Below are 26553 nucleotides of genomic sequence, written 5' to 3'. Positions count from 1 at the left end.
TATGTTCACCAGTGATATTGGCCTGTAGTTTTTTGGTTTTTTTTGTTTTTTTTTTTTTAATAGCCTCTTTGTCTGGTTTTGGTATCAGTGTGACGGTGGCCTCATAGAATGAGTTTGAAAGTTTACCTTTCTCTGCCATTTTCTAGAGGAGTTTGAGTATGATAGGTGTTAGCTCTTCTCTAAATTTTTGGTAGAATTCAGCTGTGAAGCCATCTGATCCTGGCCTTTTGTTAGATCCTGGCCTTTGGAAGATTTCTGATTATAGTTTCAATTCCCATGCTTTTGATGGGTCTGTTATGATTTTCTATTTCTTACTTGTTTAATTTTGAAAAGTTGTACTTTTCTAAGAATTTGTCCATTTCTTCCAAGTTTTCCATTTTATTGGCATGCACTTGCTGATAGCACTTATAATCCTTTGTATTTCTGTGTTGTCTGTGTTGTCTGATCGCTCCATTTTCATTTCTAATTTTGTTGATTTGAGTATTCTCCATTTTTTTCTTGATGAGTCTGGATAATGGTTTGTCAATTATATTTGTCTTCTGAAAGAAACAGCTTTTAGCTTTGTTGAGTTTTGCTATGGTCTCTTTTGTTTCTTTTGCATTTATTTCTGCCATAATTTTTAAGATTTCTTTCCTTCTACTAACCCTGGGGTTCCTCATTTCTTCCTTTTCTAGTTGTTTTAGGTGCAGAGTTAGATTATTTATTTGACATTATTCCTGTTTCTTGAGGTAAGCCTGTATTGTTATGAACCTTCCCCTTAGCACTGCTTTTACAGTGTCCCATGGGTTTTGGCTCTTTTTTTTTTTTTTGAAATTTTCATTCATTTCTATGCATATTTTGATTTCTCCTTTGACTTATTCTGTGATTTGGTGGTTATTCAGCACCGTGATGTTCAGCCTACATATTTAGAATTTTTAATAGTTTTTCTCCTGTAATTGAAATCTAATCTTACTGCACTGTGGTCAGAAAAGATGTCTGGAATGATTTCAATTTTTCTTAATTTACCAAGACTAGATTTATGGCCCAGGATGTGATCTATCCTGGGGAAGGTTGCATGTGAACCTGATAAAAAGTTGAAATTCACTGTTTTGGGGTGAAATGTCCTATAGATATAAATTAGATCTAACTGGTCTATTGCATCATTTAAAGTTTATGTTTCCTTGCTAATTTTCTGTTTAGTTGATCTATTCATAAGTGGAAGTGGAGTATTAAAGTCTCCCACTGTTACTGTACTATTGTTAATTTCCCCTTTCATATTTGTTTGCATTTGTCTTACATATTGTGGTGCTCCTATGTTCAGTTCAGTTCAGTTCAGTCGTTCAGTCTTGTCCGACTCTTTACGACCCCATGAATCACAGCACGCCTGGCCTCTCTGTCCATCACCAACTCCCGGAGTTCACTCAGACTCACGTCCATCGAGTCCATGATGCTATCCAGCCATCTCATCCTCTGTCGTCCCCTTCTCCTCCTGCCCCCAAACCCTCCCAGCATCAGAGTCTTTTCCAATGAGGCAACACTTCGCATGAGGTGGCCAAAGTACTGGAGCTTCAGCTTTAGCATCATTCCTTCCAAAAGAAATCCCAGGGCTGATCTCCTTCAGAATGGACTGATTGGATCTACTTGCAATCCAAGGGACTCTCAAGAGTCTTCAACACCACAGTTCAAAACCATCAATTCTTCGGTGCTCAGCCTTCTTCACAGTCCAACTCTCACATCCATACATGACCACAGGAAAAACCATAGCCTTGACTAGATGGACCATAGTTGGCAAAGTAATGTCTCTGCTTTTGAATATGCTATCTAGGTTGGTCATAACTTTTCTTCCAAGGAGTAAGCATCTTTTAACTTCATGGCTGCAGCCACCATCTGCAGTGATTTTGGAGCCCCAAAATATAAAGTCTGACACTGTTTCCACTGTTTCCCTATCTATTTGCCATGAAGTGATGGGACCAGATGCCATGATCTTCGTTTTCTGAATGCTGAGCTTTAAGCCAACTTTTTCACTCTCCTATTTCACTTTCATCAAGAGGCTTTTTAGTTCCTCTTCACTTTCCGCCATAAGGGTGGTGTCATCTGCATATCTGAGGTTATTGAGATTTCTCCCGGCAATCTTGACTCCAGCTTGTGCTTCTTCCAGTCCAGCATTTCTCATGATGTACTCTGTATATAAGCTAAATAAGCAGGGTGACAATATATAGCCTTGATGTACTCGTTTTCCTATTTGGAACCAGTCTGTTGTTCCATGTCCAGTTCTAACTGTTGCTTCCTGACCTGCATACAGATTTCTCAAGAGGCAGGTCAGGTGGTCTTGTATTCCCATCTCTTTCAGAATTTTCCACAGTTTATCGTGATCCACACCGTCAAAAGCTTTGGCATAGTCAATAAAGCAGAAGTAGATGTTTTTCTGGAACTCTCTTGCTTTTTCCCTGATCCAGCGGATGTTGGCAATTTGATATCTGGTTCCTCTGCCTTTTCTAAAACCAGCTTGAACATCAGGAAGTTCACGGTTCACGTATTGCTGAAGCCTGACTTGGAGAATTTTGAGCATCACTTCACTAGCATGTGAGATGAGTGCAATCGTGTGGTAGTTTGAGCATTCTTTAGCATTGCCTTTCTGTGGGATTGGAATGAAAACTGACCTTTTCCAGTCCTGTGGCCACTGCTGAGTTTTCCATATATGCTAGCATGTTGAGTGCAGCACTTTTACAGCATCATCTTTCAGGATTTGGAATAGCTCAACTGGAATTCCATCACCTCCACTAGCTTTGTTCATAGTGATGCTTTCTAAGACCCACTTGACTTCACATTCCAGGTTGTCTGGCTCTAGATGAGTGATCACACCATCGTGATTATCCGGGTCGTGAAGATCTTTTCTGCACAGTTTTGTGTATTTTTGCCATCTCTTCTTAATATCTTCTGCTTCTGTTAGGTCCATACCATTTCTGTCCTTTATTGAGTCCATCTTTGCACCAAATATTCCCTTGGTATCTCTAATTTTCTTGAAGAGATCTCTAGTCTTTCCCATTCTGTTCTTTTCCTCTGTTTCTTTACATTGATCATGAAGAAGGCTTTCTTGTCTCTCCTTGCTATTCTTTGAAACTCTGCACTCAGATGCTTATATCTTTCCTTTTCTCCTTTGCTTTTCACTTCTCTTCTTGTCACAGCTATTTGTAAGGCCTCTCCAGGCAGCCATTTTGCTTTTTTGCAATTCTTTTCCATGGGGATGGTCTTGATCCCTGTGTCCTGTACAATGCCATGAACCTCATTCCATAGTTCATCAGGCACTCTGTCTACCAGATCTAGTCCCTTAAATCTATTTCTCACTTCCACTGTATAATCATAAGGGATTTGATTTAGGTCATACGTGAATGGTCTAGTGGTTTTCCCTACTTTCTTCAATTTGAGTCTGAATTTGGCAATAAGGAGTTAATGATCTGAGCCAGAGTCAGCTCCTGGTCTTGTTTTTGTTGACTGTATAGAGCTTCTCCATCTTGGATGCATATATATTTATAATTGTTATATCTTTTTCTTGGTTTGATCATTTGATCATTATGTAGTGTCCTTCTTTGTCTCTTTTCACAACCTTTATAATAAAGTCCATTTTATCTGATATGTGTATTGATACTCCTGCTTTCTTTTGGTCTCCATTTATATGAAATATCTTTTTCCAGCCCTTCACTTTCAGTCTGTATGTGTCCCTTGTTTTGAGGTGGGTCTCTTGTAGACAACATATTTAGAGGTCTTGTTTTGTATCCATTCAGCCAGTCTTTGTCTTTTGGTTGGGGCATTCAACCCATTTAAGTTTAAGGTAATTACTGATACGTATGATCCCATTGCCATTTACTTTGTTATTTTGGGTTCGAGTTTATACACCTTTTCTGTTTCCTGTCTAGAGAAGACCCTTTAGCATTTGTTTCAGAGCTGGTTTTGGGGTGCTGAATTCTCTCAGCTTTTGCTTGTCTGTAAAGTTTTTAATTTCTCCTTCATATTTGAATGAGATCCTTGCTAGGCACAGTAATTTCGGTTGTAGGTTTTTCTCTTTCATCACTTTAAATATGTTCTGCCATTCCCTTCTGGCCTGAAGAGTTTCTCTTGGAAGATCAGCTGTTATACTTATGGGGATCCCCTTGTGTGTTTTTGTTGTTTTTCACTTGCTGCTTTTAATATTTGTTCTTTTTGTTTGATCTTCATTCATTTGTTTAATATGTGTCTGGGGTGTTTCACCTTGGGTTTATTCTGTTTGGGACTCTCTGGGTTTCTTGGACTTTGGTGACTATTTCCTTCTCCATTTTAAGGAAGTTTTCAACTATTATCTCCTTAAATATTTTCTCGTGGTCTTTCTTTTTGTCTTCTTTTCTGGGACTCCTAAGGTTCGAATGTTGAGGCATTTAACATTGTCCCAGAGGTCTCTGAGGTTGTCCTCATTTCTTTTAATTCTTTTTTTCCACTTTGCTTCATTTATTTCTACGATTCTATCTTCTACCTCATGTATCCTAGTCTCCCTCCATTATTCTACTGTTGGTTCCCTCCAGAGTGTTTTTTATCTCATTTATTGCATTATTCATTATTGATTGACTCTTTTATTTCTTCTAGGTCCATGTTAAGCATTTCTTGCATCTTCTCAATCCTTGTCTCCAGGCTATTTATCTGTAACTCCATTTTGTTTTCAAGATTTTGGATCATTTTCACTATGATTATTTGGAATTCTTTATCAGGTAGATTCCCTTTCTCTTCCTCTTTTGTTTGGTTTGGTGGGCATTTATCCTGTTCCTTTACCTGTTGAGTATTCCTCTGACTCTTCATGTTGTTTATATTGCTGAGTTTGGGGTGGCCTTTCTATATTCTGGCAGTTTGTGGAGTTCTTTTATTGTGGATTTCCTCTCTGTGGGTGGGGTTGTATGGGTGGCTTGTCAATGTTTCCTGGTTAGGGAAGCTTGTGTCATTTTTCTTGTGGGTGGAGTTGAATTTCTACTCTCTGGTGCAATGAAATGTCCAGTAGTGAGTTTGAGATGTCAGTGGGTTTGGTGTGACTCTGCGAAGCTTGTATACTGAAGCTCATGGCTATGTTCTTGTGTTGCTGGAGAATTTGTGTGGTATGTCTTGCTCTGGAACTTGCTGGCTCTTGAGTGGTGCTAGGTTTCAGTGTAGGCATGGAGGCTTTTGGATGAGCTCTTATTGATTATATTCCCTGGAGTCAGGAGTGCTCTCATATTCTCAGGTTTTGAACTTAAGCCTCCTGCCTCTGGATTTCAGTCTTATTCTTACAGTAGCCTAAAGACTTCCCCATATATACAGCACCAATGATAAAACATGTAGGTTAATGATGAAATGTTTCTCCACAGTGAGAGACACCCAGAGAGGTTCACAGAGTTACAAGGAGAAGAGAAGAGGGAGGAGGGAGATAGAGGTGACCAGGGGATAAGAGGGGGAATCAAAAGGGAATAGAGCAAGCTAGCCAGGGATCACTTCCCTATGTGCTCTCCACATTCTGGACCCCTCAGAGATGTTCACAGAGTTACACAGAGAAGACAAGAGGGAGGGAGGAGACAGAGGTGACCAGGAGGAGAAAAGGGGGAATCAAAAGGAGAGAGACAGATTCAGCCAGTAATCAGTTCCCTAAGTGTTCTCCACAGCCGGGAATACACAAAGAGATTCAGAGTTGGGTAGAGAAGAGAAGGAGGAGGGAGGAGTTAGAGGGGACCTGGTGGAGAAAAAGGAGACTCAAAAGGGGGAGAGTGCAATCAAGCCAGTAATCACACTCCCAGGTAAAAATGGGTACTGACGATTGCATTCTTAAAGGTACAACATTGATAACAAATACCAAAAAGCAAAGATTAAAAATCTAGAATAGAGATTAAACTCTCAAAAGTAAAATATTAAGAAAATAAAACAAAGTCACAAAAATTGAAAAAAATATATATATATGAAGTTTTTTTTAATAGGGTCTTTTTTTGCAAGTTAATAGTAGATTATAAAAATGAAAATTAAAGGGGTAATAGAGGACTTAAAAATTAAAAATTATAATATTAAAAATATATCTAGGAATTTCTCTGAAGCTGTTGTGGACAGTGTGGGGTCAGTTCAGTTTCAGATAGTTCCTTGATCCAGCGTATACTTCTCAAGTTCTGTAAGCCCCTTCCAATGTAGTCGGTGCTAACTACAGGGTTTTAATCTGTTGCACCTATCACTTCCGAAGTGGTTCCCTCTGTTTATTTTAGCTTCTTCTGTTTGCTGATCTCTTCAGTGTTTAATTTCTGCCCTGACACAATGGGGTGGAGGTGGTCACTTATTAGGCTCACTTGTTCGGTCGTGGTGTGAGGAGGGAGGAACACCGCAAACAAATATCACTGGCATGAGTCGGGATTGCTCGCATTGTTTCAGACACACTGGGTTGCCCCCGCTTATGGCGTGTGTGCTTTCATGGTCTACCCTTCTCAGGCTCTAGGCTGCTCTGCCTGGAAATGTCTGAGGTGGGCCCTGGGTTGCGTGCGCTTTCCAGGTCTAAGCCACTCAGGTTCAGGTTCAGGTTCTTGAGTACTCCACAAAGGCACAGATTCGGTTAGGTCTGCATTTTGTGCCCTTCACAGGTCTGAGCAGCTCAGGTGACCAGGTGCTTGGGAAGGGCAGTCATCCCTAGGTGGGTTGGGTATCTTATCACCTCCCCTGTCCCAACTGCTTGGTTTTCTGGGTGTACAATGGGCGTGCCTTCTCAGGTGTTCCATGTGCCTCTTCTGGGGAGCTGATCTCTTTCTGTGACCCTCCCGATGGATGTCAACCATCCAGAATCCCAAGAACTCTTGGTTAGCAATGGAGCCTGCTTGCAGTTTGGTAGAGGATGCCTCTCTGTGGCTGCAATTGCCCCTTTCTGGCTCTGGCTGCCCCCTGCCTGCTTGTCTACAGTGGGGGATAGGCCAGGCAACAGCCTGCTAGCTCTCCTCTGGTGTTTGCTCAGTCCTTTGTTCTGTGAGCAGGCCTGACAGTGCTTCAGGTTAGGGCTTTTCGAGGTATAATTCTCTCTCTCTCTCTCCCTTTTTTTTTTTTTTTTTTTTTTCTCTCTCTCTGGCTATCCCCAATTCCATCACTTCATGGCAAATAGATGGGGAAACAGTGCTGACTTTATTTTTTTGGGCTCCCAAATCACTGCAGGTGGTGATTACAGCCATGTAAATTAAAAGACCCTTAGTCCTTGGAAGGAAAGTTATGACCAACCTAGACAGCATATCAAAAAGCAGAGACATTACTTTGCCAACAAAGTTCCGTCTAGTCAAGGCTATAGTTTTTCCTTTTGTCATGTATGGATTGGAGAGTTGAACTCTGAAGAAAGCTGAGTGCTGAAGAATTGATGCTTTTGAACTATGGTGTTGGAGAAGACTCTTGAGAATCCATTGGATTGCAAGGAGATCCAACCAGTCCATCCTAAAGGAAATCAGTCTTGGATGTTCATTGGAGGGACTGATGGTGAAGCTGAAACTCCAATACTTTGGCCACCTGATGCAAAGAGCTGACTCATTGGAAAAGACCCTGATGCTGGGAGGGATTGGAGGCAGGAGGAAAAGGGGACGACAGAGGATAAGATGGCTGGATGGCATCACTGACTCTATGGACATGGTTTTGGGTGGACTCTGGGAGTTGGTGATGGGCAGGAAGGCCTGGCTTGCTGTGGTTCATGGGGTCACAAAGAGTCAGACACGACTGAGCAACTGAATTGAACTGAAGAATTTGACCTGAGTGGTATTTTATGATCACAACTATCCTAAATCACCAAATTGTTTAGTGTTACTAACCATGCTATCTGTTTTTAACCTTAAGGTAATTAGATGTAGCTTTACATTTAACATACTGGCTAAGCCAATATAACTCAGAATAGTGAAACTCAGTTTTGAAGGCTAATTTAGCTATTAGGTTGCTGTAGTATAATTAAGACAGAGAAGGCAATGTAACCCCACTTCAGTACTCTTGCCTGGAAAATCCCATGGATGGAAGAGCCTGGTAGGCTGCAGTCCATGGGGTCACTAAGAATCGGACACGACTGAGCGACTTCACTTTCACTTTTCACTTTCATGCATTGGAGAAGGAAATTGCAACCCACTCCAGTATTCTTGCCAGGAGAATACCAGGGACAGGGGAGCCTGGTGAGCTGCCGTCTATGGAGTCGCACAGAGTCGGACATGACTGAAGCGACTTAGCAGCAGCAGCAGTATAATTAAGAAATAAATAAACCATCACTCACTCTTCATTTTAGTGGTATAGAGCTAGTCATTTCCCCAATACTCTTATACAGATTATAAATATGTGTGTGCACGCTAAGTTGTTTCAGTCATGTAAGACTCTGGGACCCTATGAACTATAGCCTGGCAGACTCCTCTGACCATGGGATTCTCCAGGCAAGAATACTAGAGTGAGGTGCCATGCCTTCCTACAGGGGATTTTCCTGACCCAAAGATTGAACCTGTGTCTCCTGCATCTCCTGCACTGGCAGGTGGATACTTTACCACTGGCACCTTGGAAGCCCAGATTATAAACACGTTTGCTCTAAAAGGTTTACTTCAAGCGTGACAGTTTTGGGGCAATTTAAATTTTCAATGTTATTCTTCTCCTTTGTTCCATGTGAAAAGCCTATGATTCAATTGCAGCTTTCAGGTGTGGTATTTGTGTGTGTGTGTGTGTGTGTGTGTGTGTGTGTGTGTGTTTGTCATTAGTAGTCTGACTCTTCTGTTTTGTTCACTCCTCTAAGCTGGCAGTCAAGTTTTTTTTTAAGCCTCTATCCCATTTTCAAATTATTATTAATGATACCTTACAGTGAACACTGTCAGATTCGTGATCTCCAAAGATTTAACTTTGGCACCAGGGACCAGTCTTGATCACTCAAGAGATTTTGTGTATCAGAGTTTTATTAAAGTATAAAAGGGACAGAGAAAGGTTCTGACATAGACATCAGAAGGAGGTCTAAAGTGCTCACCTTGCTAATCTTAGCAAGGGAGCTATAGACTTTTCAATTGGTTATTAACAATAAATCAAAATAATCTCTCAAGATTGTAAAGATCTTACCAGACCCACTCCCATAATATATATTTTAGGATAACAGGATTAGTCATAAGGTTCTCAAGAAGATACAGGTCTTCAAGCAGGATACATTGTTGTTATATAATCATTGGTACAGAGTTTAAGGAAAAACATATCCTTGAGCAAGATGAGTTGTTTTGTTGTGCTCTGGGCTGAAAGAAAAAAAAAAAAAGTTTGTCCTTTACACCTCCTTGAGAATTTCAGGCCCCTATCTCCTCCCTGAGAACCCCAGACCACTCTCTCCTTCTTGGGAACCCCAGACTTTTCATCAACCTGCCTAGGAATTGACTCTTTCATTGATAAGTATCCTTTAGTCCTAAACTGCAAACTCACTTTCCCTATCAATAGTCCATATATCAAAATTGCCAGATATATGTTCACATAAATGAGTCGTTTTTCTTCTCTCCAACTCAAATCTCTATCATTTCAGTTCAGTTCAGTCATTCAGTCGTGTCCGACTCTTTGCGATCCTATGAATCGCACCATGCCAGGCCTCCCTGTCCATCACCAACTCCGAGAGTTTACCCAAGCTCATGTCCATCAAGTCAGTGATGCCATCCAGCCGTCTCATCCTCTTTTGTCTCCTTCTCCTCCTGCCCCCAATCCCTTCCAGCGCCAGGGTCTTTTACAATGAGTCAACTCTTTGCATGAGGTGACCAAAGTATTGGAGTTTCAGCTTCAGCATCAGTCCTTCCAATGAACATCCAGGACTGATCTCCTTTAGGATGGACTGGTTAGATCTCCTTGCAGTCCAAGGGACTCTCAAGAGTCTTCTCCAACATCATAGTTCAAAAGCATCAATTCTTCTGTGCTCAGCTTTCCTTATAGTCCAACTCTCATATCTATATATGACCACTGGAAAAACCATAGCCTTGACTAGACAGACATTTGTTGGCAAAGTAATGTCTCTGCTTTTGAATATGCTATCTAGGTTAATCATAACTTTTCTTCCAAGGAGTAAGCGTCTTTTAATTTCATGGCTACAATCACCATCTGCAGTGATTTTGGAGCCCCCCCAAAATAAAGTCTGACACTGTTTCCACTGTTTCCCTATCTATTTCCCATGAAGTGACGGGACCAGATGCCATGATCTTCATTTTCTGAATGTTGAGCTTTAAGTCAACTTTTTCACTCTCCTCTTTCACTTTCATCAAGGGGTTTTTTAGTTCCTCTTCACTTTCTGCCATAAAAGTGGTGTCATCTGCATATCTGAGGTTATTGATATTTCTCCTGGCAATCTTGATTCCAGTTTGTGCTTCTTCCAGCCCAGCGTTTCTCATGATGTACTCTGCATATAAGTTAAATAAGCAGCGTGACAATATGCAATATTTGCATCCTCCTTTTCCTATTTTTTTCAGTCTCTAGCATTTCCACATTCCCTTCTGTCTATGGAATGTGTTGTTCCTTTATTTTCATTGATAATTCTATATCCATTTCCCTAGTTCTATCCTTAGTCTGCCTTTATAGGAATTTTCTTCACTTTTTATCAAGGTCTGTGTTGCTGTTGTTTTTTATTCATTAAGTCGTGTCTGACTCTTAGACCCCATGGACTTTAGTTTCCCAGGCTTCTCTGTCCATGGGATTTCCCAGGCAACATTACTGGACTGGGTTGACATTTTCTTCTCTAGGAGATCTTCCCAACTCAGGAACAAGCTTGCGTCTCCTGCAGTGGCAGGTGGATTCTTTACCACTGTGTCACCAGGGAAGCCCATCGACGTCTGTAGACAGGACCAACTTTGACCAAATGGCAAACAAAGTAGTGAGGTTTTCTTACTCTTTCCTTTAATATATGTCTGCTGCTATCTTGCTCTAAGGGCCCTTTCCACCATAGAGTGTAATTCTCTCAATTAGCAATCACATTTGTGAATTTAGCTGATAAGAACTATGGTGTTAACAACTGCTAACTATAAAGGGTCAGAGCTTTTACCCTTCTGGAGTAATTACATTTTTAATTTGAGGATAAGGGACATGCTGAAATCCACCCGCTTTGAAACCCTTTTATTAGTAAATCCCTAAGGATGTAATATCAGCCATTAGTTAAAGAGATATTTGTGGGCATATGCCTTTCCCAATGTCTCTTAAATCACACCAGATTGGCAAGTGCCTGTTTTGTCTACTTTAAAATCAGCCTTTTCACCTTCATACTATTATTTTTGAGACAGTTTGAGTGGGTATTTACTAGAATTATTTGGTAGATTAAATGTCTACATGGTGAAATTTAAAGCAGTGCTGATTTTTACAATATTGTGTTTAGTCACTAAGTCATGTCTGACTCTTTGTGAACCCATGAACTGCAGCCTGCCAGGCTCCTCTGTTCATGGGAATTCTCCAGGCAAGAATACTGGAGTGGGTTGCCATGCCTTCCTCCAGGGGATCTTCCTGACCTAGGGATCAAACCTAGGTCTCACGCATTGCAGGAAGATTCTTTACCATCTGAGCCACCAGAGTTACCCAGAAATATTTTGCTGATTAGCTGCAGAGCAAATTTGCAACAGCTCTGTGTATTGAAATGAACATCTTGTTTTAATAATTCTGCAAAATTTCAGAACTAAGTACTTTCAGATGGATAAAAGATTTGATAGCAAATTTTTTCCAGATAGTCTAGTGGGTAACATTTGACTAATAGTTTGTTAAATAATTCCTCTTTTGTTTAAAGCATGATGCTTCATTGCTATGACAATTTCTTGTATTCTAAATGCATATCTAAAATTCCAAAATCTTATAACTGAGTGCCCAACTTCCTAATATTCAACTGGGAGCAGTTGTAATCCGTATAGATTTTATTTTGGTTATTCTAGAAATTTTTACTGGACTTAGCATGTGAATACTTTTCTAAACAGGTGAATTATCTTCCCCATCTGTCCAGCTCAACTCCTGCTTTTTGAGGCTGGAGCTCATGTAAAATTCCAATTTTCATAAAAATAGTTAGTCAGTGTTATTCATGAACACTTCTTGTAGACCGTGCTGTGATGTCCGTAACTGCTACTATTAGAGACACAGCTTCCTATCTGTGGACTTTAAGCTAAGCTAATCTTTCCTCTTTATTGGGATAACCTTTAAGTAAATACTTAACAGGGACTAACTAGAGTTTAAAATAAATTCACTGTTTGCCTTGGAATATCTCTAATATTCAATAGATTTGTTGATATGTACCTTTTGGAGGAGAATATCTCTGGAATTCCATCCAATGCAATTTTAATTTTTACCTAAGCTCGTGATAACATTAAGATAGTTTTCTATTAAGTCAGACAGTTATAGATTCTTCATTAGCAGGCACCGTTTTCTATTTCTTTACCTTTATTCATTATTCCAAGCAATAGCTTCAGCTGCTGGGGTACCTTCTTTACTATTCAGTTAAAATTTCCATTGGGCTTTCCTGGTGGCTGAGTGGTAAAGAATTAACCTGCAATGCAGGAGACACAGGTTTGATTCCTAGGTTGGGAAGATTCCCTGGGAAGAAAATGGCAACCAACTGCAATATTGTTGCCTGGGAAATCCCATAGACAGAGGAGCCGGACAGATTATAGTCCATGGGGTTGCAAAGAGTCAGACACGACTTAGTGACTGAACAACAATAAGTTTCCATTCTTCTGCAACATCCTGTTTAAAGGCATTCATTTTGGTTATAGATAGCATGTTTCTTTGTTGGTAAAAAAAGGTCTCTGCTTTTTAATATGCTGTCTAGGTTGATCATAGCTTTTCTTCCAAGGAGCAAGGGTCTTTTAACTTCATGGCTGCAGTCACTATCTGCAGTGATTTTGGAGCCCAAAAAATATAAAGTCTGTCACTGTTTCCACTGTTTCCCCATCTATTTGCCATGAAGTGATGGGACCAGATGCCTTGATCTTAGTTTTCTGAATGTAGAGTTTTAAGCCAACATTTTTACTCTTCTCCTTCACTTTCATTAAGAAGCTCTTTAGTTATTTGCTTTCTCCCATAAGGGTGGTGTCATATGCGTATCTGAGGTTATTGATATTTCTCCAGCAATCCTGATTCCAGCTTGTGTTTCATCAAGCCTGGCATTTTGCATTATGTGCTCTGCATATAAGTTAAGTAAGCAGGGTGACAATATACAGCCTTGACGTACTCTTTTCCTGATTTGGAGCCAGTCTGTTGTTCCATGTTCAGTTCTAACTGTTGCTTCCTGACCTGTATACAGATTTCTCAGGAGGCAGGTCAGGTGGTCTGGTATTCCCATCTCTTGAAGAATTTCCCACAGTTTGTTTTAATCCACAAAGCATAGTCAATGAAACAGAAGTAGATGTTTTTCTAGAACTCTCTTGCTTTTTCAATGATCCAGCTGATGTTGGCAATTTAATCTCTGGTTCCTCTGCTTTTTCTAAATCCAACTTGACCATCTGGAAGTTCATGGTTCCTATACTGTTGAAGCCTGGCTTGGATAATTTTGAGCATTACTTTGCTAGAGTGTGAGATGAGTGCAATTGTGGGATAGTTTGAACATTATTTGACATTGCCTTTCTCTGGGATTGTAATGAAAACTGACATTTAAGAGTCCTGTGGACACTGCTGAGGTTTCCAAATTTGCTGGCATATTGAGCGCAGCACTTTCAATGCATCATCTTTTAGGATTTGAAATAGCTCAAGTGGAATTCCATCAACTCCACTAGCTTTATTCACAGTGATGCTTCCTAAGGCCCACTTGACTTTGCATTCCAGGCTGTCTGGCTCTAGGTGAGTGATCACACCACTGTGGTTATCTGGGTCATGAAGATCTTTTTTGTATAGTTCTGTGTATTCTTGCCACCTATTCTTAATATCTTCTGCTTCTCTTAGGTCCTTACTATTTCTGTCCTTTATTGTGTTCATCTTTGCATGAAATGTGGCCTTTGTATCTCTAATTTTCTTTAAGAGATCTCTAGTCTTTCCCATTACATGGTTTTCCTCTATTTCTTTGCACTGATCACTGAGGAAGTCTTTCTTGTCTCTCCTTGCTATTCTTTGGAACTCTGCATTCAAATGGATATATCTTTCCTTTTCTTCTTTGCCTTTCACTTCTCTTGTGTTCTCAGCTATTTGTGAGCCTCCTTAGACAACCATTTTGTCTTTCTTTTTCTTTGGGATGATCTTGATCACTGCCTTCTGTACAATATCATGAACTTCCATCCATAGTTCTTCAGGCACTCTGTCTATCATATTTAATCCCTTGAATCTATTTCTAACTTCCTCTGTATAATCATAAGAAATTTTATTTAGGTCATACCTGAATGGTCTAGTGGTTTCCTGTACTTTCTTCAATTTCAGTCTGAATTTGGCAATAAGGAGTTCATGATCTGAGCCACAGCCTTGTTTTTGCTGACTGTATAGAGCTTCTCCATCTTTGGCTTCAAAGAATATAATCAATCTGATTTCGGTATTGACCATCTGGTGATGTCCATTTGTAGTCTTCTCTTGTGTTGTTGGAAGAGGGTGTTTGCTATGACCAGTGTGTTCTCTCGGCAAAACTCTGTTAGCCTTACTTTACCAACAAAGGTCCCTCTAGTCAAAGCTATGGTTTTTCCAGTAGTCATGTATGGATGTGAGAGTTGGACTATAAAGAAAACTGAGTGCTGAAGAATTGGTGCTTTTGAACTGTTGTGTTGGAGAAGATACTTGGGAGTCCCTTGGGCAACAAGGAGAACCAACCAGCCCATCCTAAAGGAAATCAGTCTTAAATATTCATTGGAAGCACTGATGCTGAAGCTGAAACTTCAGAGTTTGACCAGCTGATGCAAAGAACTGACTCATTGGAAAAGACCCTGATGCTGGGAAAGATTGATGGCATTAGGAGATGGGGATGACAGAGGATGAGATGGTTGGATGTTTCACCAATGGAATGGACATGAGTTTGTGTAGGCTCCCGGAGTTGGTGATGGACAGGGAAGCCTGGCATAGTGAAGTCCATGGGGTTACAAAGAGTTGGACACAACTGAGTGACGGAACTGACTGAGCATGTTTCTTCCACAATGGCTTGCTGCAAATCTGCAATATTTTATTCATTTTACCTGCTTTCGCGTTCTGAATGAAGATGCAAAGAAAAGGGTGGAGGGTTGCTGTAGGTATCTATTGCTGGCCTATCCTTTGTTTTGCCAGTTTCCAGTTGAGTGGCTTAATAAGAATGGCATAATTCCATCCTACTTGTCTATTTAATGAGTCCTGGGAAACATGACTGAGTAATTGATTGACATATTTCAAACAATTACCCAGTATTTCTCAACCCTCTCTGAAACCATTGCATTGGGGCTCTTGAAAACCTTTGTAGTGCCTAATCACTGGGTATTAAATGTCTTTCCAGTGTCCAAAGCAATCTGTTGCTTTTGCTTTGCTTCATCTTATTTTGGTCATAACAATCAAGACCTCCAGGAATGAGCTTTCTTCATACTAATTCTATTTTCTCTTCTTTGGGATTTTAAAAAGAATAAAATGGCAACCATTACTTGATGAGGATCCACTCGTATTTAACTGAAGTTTTGTGATTGTTGCAGGCATGCAGGGACACATGAGTTGCTAATTTAAAGGATTAGTTCCCCCAGAACCAGATTGTTGCATGTAACCCCCCTCCGTTGTGCTTCTCTGTAAATCTTAGAGAGGAACGTGTGGATGGAGAAGCTGACCTACATATCAACCTTTCAACCCTTTATCTACATGGCTGGGAAACCACCAAGGTAAGGCTTTGAGATCTATCAGTAGCTGCTGCTGCTACTAAGTCGTGTCCGACTCTGTGAGACCACATAGACGGCAGCCCAACCGGCTCCTCTCTCCCTGGCAAGAATACTGGAGTGGGTTGTCATTTCCTTCTCCAATGCATGAAAGTGAAAAATGAAAGTGAAGTCACTCAGTCGTGTATGACTCTTAGCAACCCCATGGACTGTAGCCTACCAGGCTCCTCCATCCATGGGATTCTCCAGACAAGAGTACTGGAGTGGGTTGCCAGTGCCTTCTCATTACCTAATTTGGGGATAGTTGACCTAGGCTGATTGGACTATAAGATGTTATATCTTGAGAGGATTGCTATTATTAATATTATTAATGACTAGAAATCCCACTAATAAAGAAAAAGCAGAAGGCAAAAGAGGAATAAGAAAGGCCATAGATACTCATCCTATTCTACCCAAGCTGCTGCTCTTCTTCATAAGGGATTGTTTGTTGATTCAAACTGGATGGTATAAAATCCCCCTATAAACAATGACTATGGTAATACCTGTAAAAACCTTTATTATTCTCTTCCTAACCATGGATTCAGTCAAAATTTATCCTGAAAAAAAGTAAAAAGTATTTTAAATAATTATCCTGAAAAAAAGTAAAAAGCATTTTAAATGATCGTCTCTATTTTCTTTTTTTTTAAATTAGTTCTCATTTCAACCAAATGATTTTGCCTAGATTGAGTATTTCAACAAAGGAGTCATAAAACTCCTGAGTAGCATACCATCAATGCTTGAAATTACAGATAATAAAATGGATTAAAATGATAGGAGGGTTTCAAAAGTTGGGAAAAAAACTTAAGAGTTAGAGGGGATTATTGCAGAAATATGAAGACAAATAATGTGAATTCTAAGAACAAAGAAGGGAACGATGGTCATAAGGATAGACACTTACTGACAGGAGAGTTAGAGATTTCTAATATATACATTATAGAGATTATTTATATATAATATATTATATGTATACGTGTGTATATATATATGTGTGTGTGTGTGTGTGTGTGTGTGTGTGTATGACTCAGTAGTAAAGAGTCTGCCTGCAATGCAACAGATTTGGGCCTGATCCTTGATTTAGGATCTCTGGAGAAGGAAATGGCAACTCACTCAGGCAACACTTGCATGAGAAATTCTATGGACAGAGGAGCCTGGCAGGCTACAGTCCATGTGGTCACAAAAGAGTCAGACATGACCAAGCGACTGAACAACAACAACAACTATATATGTGGTTTACCAGAAATAGAGGGAAGGAAATAAAACATTGAAGCTTCCTATCTACCTTTCCTTTCCATATATATATATATATATATATATATATATATATATATATATATATTTTTTTTTTTTTTTCCTGGAAGAGAGGAGGAGGAATAGGATTATTCAAGAAGGGGGTAAAAAAGGAAATGAAGCATCTCAAAGCTGTCAGAATTCAAAGGTTACAGATCAGATTGCAAAGTGTCTTTGAATGAGGAGATATCAAATTTAAACATTGAGCAGGGGGAGGGAGATATGAAAACTCAAAGAAAGAGAATGTGGTGGGTTGAAAGCAATGGTGGCTGGTACATCATGGACATAACATCATTAGGGAAGAGAGTGTGCATGGGTAAGAAGAATTAAGAGCTTCAAAGTTATTGTTAGAAAGTTATTGTTGATTTTTGCTATGGTTTCTTTTGTTTCTTTTGCCTTTATTTCTGCCCTAATTTTTAAGATTTCTTTCCTTCTACTAACCTTGGGGTTCTTCATTTCTTCCTTTTCTAGTTGCTTTAGGTGTAGAGTTAGGTTATTTGACTTTTTTCTTGTTTCTTGAGCTATGCCTGTGTTGCTATGAACTTTCCTCTTAGTACTGCTTTTAGAGTGTCCCACAGGTTTTGGATTGTTGTGTTTTCATTTTCATTCGTTTCTATGCATATTTTCATTTCTATTTTGATTTCTTCTGTGATTTGTTGGTTATTCAGTGGCGTGTTGTTCAGTCTCCATATGTTGGAATTTTTAATAGTTTTTCTCCTGTAATTGACATCTAATCTTACTGCATTGTGGTCAGAAAAGATGCTTGGAATGATTTCATTTTTTTTGAATTTACCAAGGCTAGATTTATGGCCCAGGATGTGATCTATCCTGGAAAAGGTTCCGTGAGCACTTGAGAAAAAGGTGAAATTCATTGGTTTTGTGTGAAATGTCCTATAGATATCAATTAGGTCTAACTGGTCTATTGTATCATTTAAAGTTTGTGTTTCTTTGTTAATTTTCTGTTTAGTTGATCTATCCATAGTTGTAAGTGGGGTATTAAAGTCTCCCACTATTATTGTGTTATTGTTAATCCCCCCTTTTAAACTTGTTAGCATTTGTCTTACATATTGTGGTGCGCCTATGTTGGGTGCATATATATTTATAATTGTTATATATTCTTTTTGGATTGATCCTTTGATCATTATGTAGCATCCTTCTTTGTCTCTTTTCACAGCCTTTGTTTTAAAGTCTATTTTATCTGATATGTGTTTTGCTACTCCTGCTTTCTTTTGGTCTCTATTTGTATGGAAAATCTTTTTCCAGCCCTTCATTTTCAGTCTGTATGTGTCCCCTGTTGTGAGGTGGGTCTCTTATAGACAACAAATATCGGGATCTACTTTTTGTATCCATTCAGCCAGTCTTTGCCTTTTGGTTGGGGCATTCAACCCATTTAAGTTTAAGGTAATTATTTATAAGTATGATCCCGATGCCATTTACTGTTTTGTTTTTGGTTTGAGTTTATACACGCTTTCTGTGTTTCCTGTCTAGAGAGTAACCTTTACCATTTGTTGGAGAGCTGGTTAGGTGGTGCTGAATTCTCTAAGCCAAAAGCTGGTTCTTTGAAAAGATAAATAAAATTGACAAACCATTAGCCAGACTCATCAAGAAACAAAGGGAGAAAAATCAAATCAATAAAATTAGAAATGAAAATGGAGAGATCACAACAGACAACACAGAAATACAAAGAATCCTAAGAGACTACTATCAGCAATTATATGCCAATAAAATGGACAACGTGGAAGAAATGGACAAATTCTTAGAAAAGTACAACTTTCCAAAATGGAACCAGGAAGAAATAGAAAATCTTAACAGACCCATCACAAGCACAGAAATTGAAACTGTAATCAGAAATCTTCCAGCAAACCAAAGCCCAGGTCCAGACGGCTTCACAGCTGAATTCTACCAAAAATTTAGAGAAGAGCTAACACCTATCCTACTCAAACTCTTCCAGAAAATCGCAGAGGAAGGAAAACTTCCAAACTCATTCTATGAGGCCACCATCACCCTTATACCAAAACCTGACAAAGAGGCCACAAAAAAAGAAAACTACAGGCCAATATCACTGATGAACATAGATGCAAAAATCCTTAACAAAATTTTACCAATCAGAATCCAACAACACATTGAAAAGATCATACACCATGACCAAGTGGGCTTTATCCCAGGGATGCAAGGATTCTTCAATATCCGCAAATCAAACAATGTAATTCACCACATTAACAAATTGAAAAATAAAAGCCATATGATTATCTCAACAGATGCAGAGAAGGCCTTGGACAAAATTCAACATCCATTTATGATAAAAACTCTCCAGAAAGCAGGAATAGAAGGAACATACCTCAACATAATAAAAGCTATATATGACAAACCCACAGCAAACATTACCCTCAATGGTGAAAAATTGAAAGCATTTCCCCTAAAGTCAGGAAGAAGACAAGTATGTCCACTTTCAACACTACTATTCAACACAGTTCTGGAAGTTTTGGCCACAGCAATCAGAGCAGAAAAAGAAATAAAAGGAATCCAAATTGGAAAAGAAGAAGTAAAACTCTCACTGTTTGCAGATGACATGATCTTCTACATAGAAAACCTTAGAGGTTCCACCAGAAAATTACTAGAGCTAATCAATGAATATAATAAAGTTGCAGGATATAAAATCAACACACAGAAACCCCTTGCATTCCTATACACTAATAATGAGAAAACAGAAAGAGAAATTAAGGGGGAAATTCCATTCACCATTGCAATGAAAAGAATAAAATACTTAGGAATATATATACCTCAAGAAACTAAAGACCTATATATAGAAAATTATAAAACACTGATGAAATAAATCAAAGAGGACACTAATAGATGGAGAAATATACCATGTTCATGGATCAGAAGAATCAATATAGTGAAAATCAGTATACTACCCAAAGCAATTTACAGATTCAATGCAATCCCTATCAAGCTACCAACGGTATTTTTCACAGAGCTAGAACAAAGAATTTCACAATTTGTATGGAAATACAAAAATGCTCGGATAGCCAAAGCAATCTTGAGAAAGAAGAATGGAACTGGAGGAATCATCCTGCCTGACTTCAGGCTCTACTACAAAGCCAGTCATCAAGACAGTATGGTACTGGCACAAAGACAGAAATATAGATCAATGGAACAAAATAGAAAGTCCAGAGATAAATCCACACACCTATGGACACCTTATCTTTGACAAAGGAGGCAAGAATATACAATGGATTAAACACAATCTCTTTAACAAGTGGTGCTGGGAAAACTGGTCAACCACTTGTAAAAGAATGAAACTGGAACACTTTCTAACACCATACACAAAAATAAACTCAAAATGGATTAAAGATCTAAACATAAGACCAGAAACTATAAAACTCTTAGAGGAAAACATAGGCAAAACACTCTTCGACATACATCACAACAGGATCCTCTATGACCTACCTCCCAGAATATTGGAAATAAAAGCAAAAATAAACAAATGGGACCTAATTAAACTTAAAAGCTTCTGCACAACAACAGAAACTCTAAGCAAGGTGAAAAGACAGCCTTCTGAATGGGAGAAAATAATAGCAAATGAAGCAACTGACAAACAACTAATCTCAAAAATATACAAGCAACTCCTGCAGCTCAAATCCAGAAAAATAAACGACCCAATCAAAAATGGGCCAAAGAACTAAATAGACATTTCTCCAAAGAAGACATACAGATGGCTAGCAAACAAGTAAAAAGATGCTCAACATCACTCATTATCAGAGAAATGCAAATTAAAACCACAGTGAGGTATCATTTGACGCCAGTCAGAATGGCTTTGATCTAAAAGTCTATTAGCAATAAATGCTGGAGAAGGTGTTGAGAAAAGGGAACCCTCTTCCACTGTTGGTGGGAATGCAAACTAGTCCAGCGACTATGGCGAACAGTGTTTAGATTCCTTAAAAAACTGGAAATAGAACTGCCTTATGACCCAGCAATCCCACTTCTGGGCATACACACTGAGGAGACCAGAATTGAAAGAGATATGTGTACCCCAATGTTCATCACAGCACTGTTTATAATAACCAGGACATGGAAGCAGCCTAGATGTCCATCAGCAGATGAATGGATAAGAAAGCTTGGTACATATACACAATGGAGTATTCCTCAGCCATTAAAAAGAATACATTTGAATCAGTCTTAATGAAGTGGATGAAACTGGAGCCAATTATACAGAGTGAAGTAAGCCAGAAAGAAAAATACCAATACAGTATACTAACACATATATATGGAATTTAGAAAGATGGTAATGATAACCCTTATGTGAGAAAGCAAAAGAGACACAGATGTATGGAACAGTCTTTTGGACTCAGAGGGAGAGGGAGAGGGTGGGATGATTTGGTAGAATGACATTGAAACATGTATAATATCATCTCTGAAACGAATTGCCTGTCCAGGTTTGATGCATGATACTGTATGCTTAGGGCTGGTGCACTGAGATGACCCAGAGGGATGGCACGGGGAGGGAGGAGGGAGGGTGGTTCAGGATGGGGAACACGTGTATACCTGTGGCAGATTCATGTTGATGTATGGCAAAACCAATACAATATAAAGTAATTAACATCCTATTAAAATAAATAAATTTAAAACAACAAAAAAAGAAAGTTATTGGACTTTTAAAACATGTGAAATCTTTGAGCTCACTCAAAACATTTTACTGCTAAAAAGTTGATCAAAATTAAGTACCTCTGAAGTTTTGAGCTCATGGTTTGTGTTCACAAGAAAAATAAACTCACAATTGGAAACCTATTTCACAGCAATCTACTCATCCCCGTATTATTCACTTCACAGAGCAGAGCAAGCACTGAATATGAACTGAGTAGCTTTATGTTTTCTAATGATTCAACCCACTGTTAATGAAAATGCATCCCTTTTTATGACTGCCTTAAGTGATCAATAATGTACTACTTTATTTACCTCTCTCTATACCTTTGTATCTGGTTACAGTAAACTGTAAACTGTGCTTTTAGGTACATTCAGAAGTAAGGGATTCTGGTTTGTGAACTACTTTATCCTTAGGTCCATTTGTTATTTCTGTCTCACAAATATAAGCCATGAGTGGACTTTGAAGTGAGAAGCAGAGAGCTACCAGAGGAAATACTAGATTTAAAATAGGGCTGCCTAGTTCATTCACAGCCCCTAACTCCTATCTCTTTTCCTCTACTTGCTGGGTAATAGAAGAAAATCACTAAACTGCACAGTGCCTACTAATTTACACTCTATACATTGGCAAAAGAAGAAAATATTCCACATCTTAATTACACACTTTTTAAAAAGCCCAATCTGCATCATGTATTCAATAAATACTTGTTGACAAAAGTGTCAATTTTCAAAGGAAATCACAAGCTTCAAATTGAATTCTTATACTGCCACTTTCATTCCTCTAGCTTTGTTTTCTCAAATTACAAATAAAGCCTACCCTCCAGAGCTGCAGGAAATAAAAGTCAAATCAGCCCAGGGACTATAGTCATGAAAACAATAAGTAAAATCTAGAAACCAATTAAGCATTATATCTACTCCCCCCAAAATTTTCCATCTAAGACCACAGCATTCTGCTAGGCTGAATATCCAAATTCTCATTCAGTCATGCCTGACTTTCTTCAACCCCATGGACTGTAGCCCATCAGGCTCCTCCGTCCCTGGAGTTTTCCAGGCAAGAACACTGCAGTGGGTTGCCATTCCCTTCTCCAGGGGATCTCCCTGACTCAGGGATCAAACTCATGTCTCCTGCATTGCAGGCAGATTCTTTACCATCTGAGCCACTAAGGAAGCCCAGGCTGGATATGCAAAGCAGCCAACTAAAAGGAAAGCTTGAACCTCATCTATTACCCAAATAGAGAAATTCTTTGAATACATATTTGTATGCACTCAATTTATTGAGATAAAAGGTTGAGCCAGGCAATTTGTATGTTTTGTAAAGTATTTGTCAAATGAAAGCTTACACCAGACTTCTAATTTCGATTGCAGCTTTAAGAGAATTTATTGATTGTTGGAATATTTCTTCAAGGGAGACAGTAACATTTGCCTTCATGGCTATAATCTTCCCCAGGATTGTTGAACAGATTATTAATTTTAAATCATATTTGAATTTCAATCAGTGCATGCATCAGTAAATGATTCTGCATAGCCTGAGTTAGTGTATCCCATTCAGAGAAGAAAAACTTTACTTACGTGAGCATTAGCATTTTCATCGTTACTGCAGTGATATATCATTCCTTTTTCCAGATTCTGAGAAATGCTGCTGCAAAATGCACTCCAGATATCAGGTGAAAGCCCATGACTTGCCTATATAAAGCTGTTCATTTAAATACAAATATCAGCTAAAAGGCAAGGGAAATATGTTTCATCATCTCTGCCTATTCATTCTCCCTCTCCCAAGAGACTTGATACCTTCTCCTTTTCTGTGTGATTATTAACTGCAATTTCTGATGCAGTGCTTGGTCAGTAATTAAGACAGATAGGTGAGAAGGATTCTAGCACTACTAGTTGATTCCAAAGACTCAGAAAAAAAAAATAAGTGGCATTGATTACAGCAGCTGCAATGAATTATCATTTAGTCTCTGATAATGTAGACTGTAAATGATTGTGTAGGTATGAGTTATGAGGGAGAAAAGAGACCTAGAGATAGAAGGAGAGATGGGGAACTAATAGTGATTCATGTCAAGTATAAAAACATAAGAAATTTTGAACACAATGGATGATAGTCTATAAAATAAGCCTAACTCAATACTAAAAGAAATTATTGTGCTTAATGCTACCAAGTATTTTTCCTTAAAAAATCCAGTTTTGATGATTTGTATGACTTTTCATTTTAGAATTTCTAATATAGGTGTTGACAAACCAGAACTTAAGCTAGAAAATTTTGAGGTGAGGTAATAAAACATCTCCTTGGAAGGAAAGCTATGACAAACTTATGTGTGTTAAGTCACTTCAGTCGTGTCCAACTCTTTGCAACCCCCTGGACTGTAGCCTGTCAGGCTCTTCTATCTGTGGGATTTCCCAGACAAGAATACTGGAGTGGGCTGCCATTTCTTTCTCCAGGGAATCTTCCCAACCCAGGGGTCGAACCTGTGTCTCTTATGTCTCCTGCATTGGCAGGTGGGTTCTTACCACTAGCGCCACCTGGGAAGCCCTAGACAAACCTAGACAGTGTATTAAAAAGCAGAGACGTTACTTTGCCAACAAAGATTTGTATAATCAAAGCTATGGTTTTCCCAGTAGACATGTACAGATGTGAGAGTTGGACCATAAAGAAGGTTGAGCACTGAAGAATGGATGCTTTCAAATTGTGGTGCTGGAGAATACTCTTGAGAGTCTCCTGGACTGCAAGGAAATCAAACCAGTCAATCCTCAAAGAAATCCACCCTGAATATTCGCTGGAAGGACTGATGCTGAAGCTCCAGTACTCTGGCCACCTGATGCCAAAAGCCGACTCATTGGAAAAGATCCTGATGCTGGGAAAGATTGAAGGAAGGAGGAGAAAGGGACAACAGAGGATGAGATGGTTGGATGGCATCACCAGTTCAATGGACATGAGTTTGAGCAAACTCCAGGAGATAGTGAAGGATAGGGAAGCCTGGCATGCTATAGTCCTTGAGGTCGCTAAGAGTCAAACACGACTTAGAGAGACTGAATAACAACAATAAAAATTAAAAATATAAAAAAAAAACCTTTCCCTTTCCCATCTATCACTTGAGTTAATAAGCATCAAGGATAAAATGGATTTTGTTGATTTTAACAAAAAGAGCTTACAGAATTGTGTTTATGGAAAATAACATACTAAGCATACTAAGCATACTTCGTACTTCAGTGCTTTCAATTGAGAATATGAGCATTCACAAATGGGTTTGGATTTATCCATAGTATTAACATTTCAAAATGCCATTTTTAGCACATGTGTAAGTCACAGAATGTAGCCTAATGATTTGATTATTGTAGAAGTGAATGTGTCTCTACCAGGGCTGTGCAGAGGCCTGGCTAGGCACATCCTCATTGGCCTTTCCTTGTAATGCACAAGCACTAATTGGATATTGCCATGAATGTAGGATTGAAAGAGACACTGAACCTAGAGTGTCCATTTGCCCCTAAGTGCTAACCAATGTGATCCTTTTACTGGTTTACTTATTCTTTCAGTTTACATATTTTTAAAAGCCAATTTCAGAGGCCTCTTGAGTATATACATAATGAATAACATAGGCCTATTTGTCTGGCACTTAATTACTTGCCAAACAGGGAGAATCACAATATTAAAGAGGGAAAGAAAGGAGGATATATCTCCAGGCAGCATTTGGATAAATTATAGAGGTTCTTTACATTCACTGATTGTATGTGATGAGGAATGGCGTTTGATAGGTAAGAATAAAATGAGAGAAAAAGGAAACTGTGTGGCTGCTATCAATCTTCAAAGAAGCTCAAGAGATTCTGGGCTTCTGCAGGATGATTTAAAAAGTACTGGCATGCATACTCAGTTATGTTCGACTCTTTGTGACCACATGGACTGTAGCCCACCAGTTTCCTCTGTCCATAGGATTTCCCAGGCAAGAATACTGTGGTGGGTTGCCATTTCCTCCTTCAGTTCATCTTCCTGATCCAGGGATTAAACCCACATCCCCAGCATTGCAGGGGGATTCTTTACCACTGAGCCATGGGGGAAGCCCAAAGACTACTGGAGAAGATCATAAATCTATCTCTCAGAAGTCTTCCATAAAGTCTGAAAGTATCACACTTTGAGGTTAAGATGTGAGAGGCTCTCATCACAGTCCTAACTTACTACCTCAAACAGAAATTTATTAGGATTTTTTCATCTATTAATGGCTTAATATGGGTTATTTTGTCAGATCAATTTCAATCATCTAGCAAATCCTTGAGAGAAAAGAATACAATAATAGTTGAGGGTTGCTAGTGAGAAACAGAAGGAGAAATATACAGAATATAAGTGATTACTCCAGCCAAATACATTTTAGTGGGGAACCTGCTCAGTTGAGGGAATAATATAAAGAAAGTGGAGGCCTAGGCACTGTATGGGCAGAGCCTAGAAGAGCAAAGGTAGAGAAAAAACACATGAGTTCAAGGCCAAAATAATCTTTGCTCTCTTTTGTAGCTTAGCTGAGCATACTAGCCTAGTCTAATATACTGTCTTCTGTCTATGGCAGCAGATCCCAGACTTTTTGTCATCGGGAACAGATTTAGTGGAAGACAATTTTTCCATGGCCGGTGGGGGTGGGAAGTAGGGGGAGATGGTTCAGGTGGTAATGCAAGCAACAGGGAGCAGCAGTTGAAGCTTCACTTGCTCGCCTGCCACTCACCTCCTCCTGTGCCGCCTGGTTACTAATAAGCCTCTATGGTACCAGTCTCTGGCCCTGGGGTTAGGGACCCCTGGTCTATAGCATCTATTTTTTTCAGCCTTTGTTGAGCAGATGGTGGCCATGATAGTGAAAGGGGACATTTAGTAATTACAGGCCACCTCCTC

At 39.1% G+C, this 26553-nt stretch overlaps 1 protein-coding gene across 2 annotated transcripts in view; it reads left to right on the top strand.

The window, feature by feature from the left end:
• Positions 1-26553, top strand: part of RPS6KA6 (ribosomal protein S6 kinase A6) — a 254839-nt gene that overhangs the window by 14615 nt on the left and 213671 nt on the right. The window lies entirely within an intron of this gene.

This window comes from Ovis aries, chromosome X, assembly GCF_016772045.2.
Source record: "Ovis aries strain OAR_USU_Benz2616 breed Rambouillet chromosome X, ARS-UI_Ramb_v3.0, whole genome shotgun sequence".
Classification (NCBI taxonomy): Eukaryota; Metazoa; Chordata; class Mammalia; order Artiodactyla; family Bovidae; genus Ovis; species Ovis aries.
The sequence above is the reverse complement of the archived record's forward strand: the minus strand, read 5'-3'. Positions and strand labels throughout refer to the sequence as shown.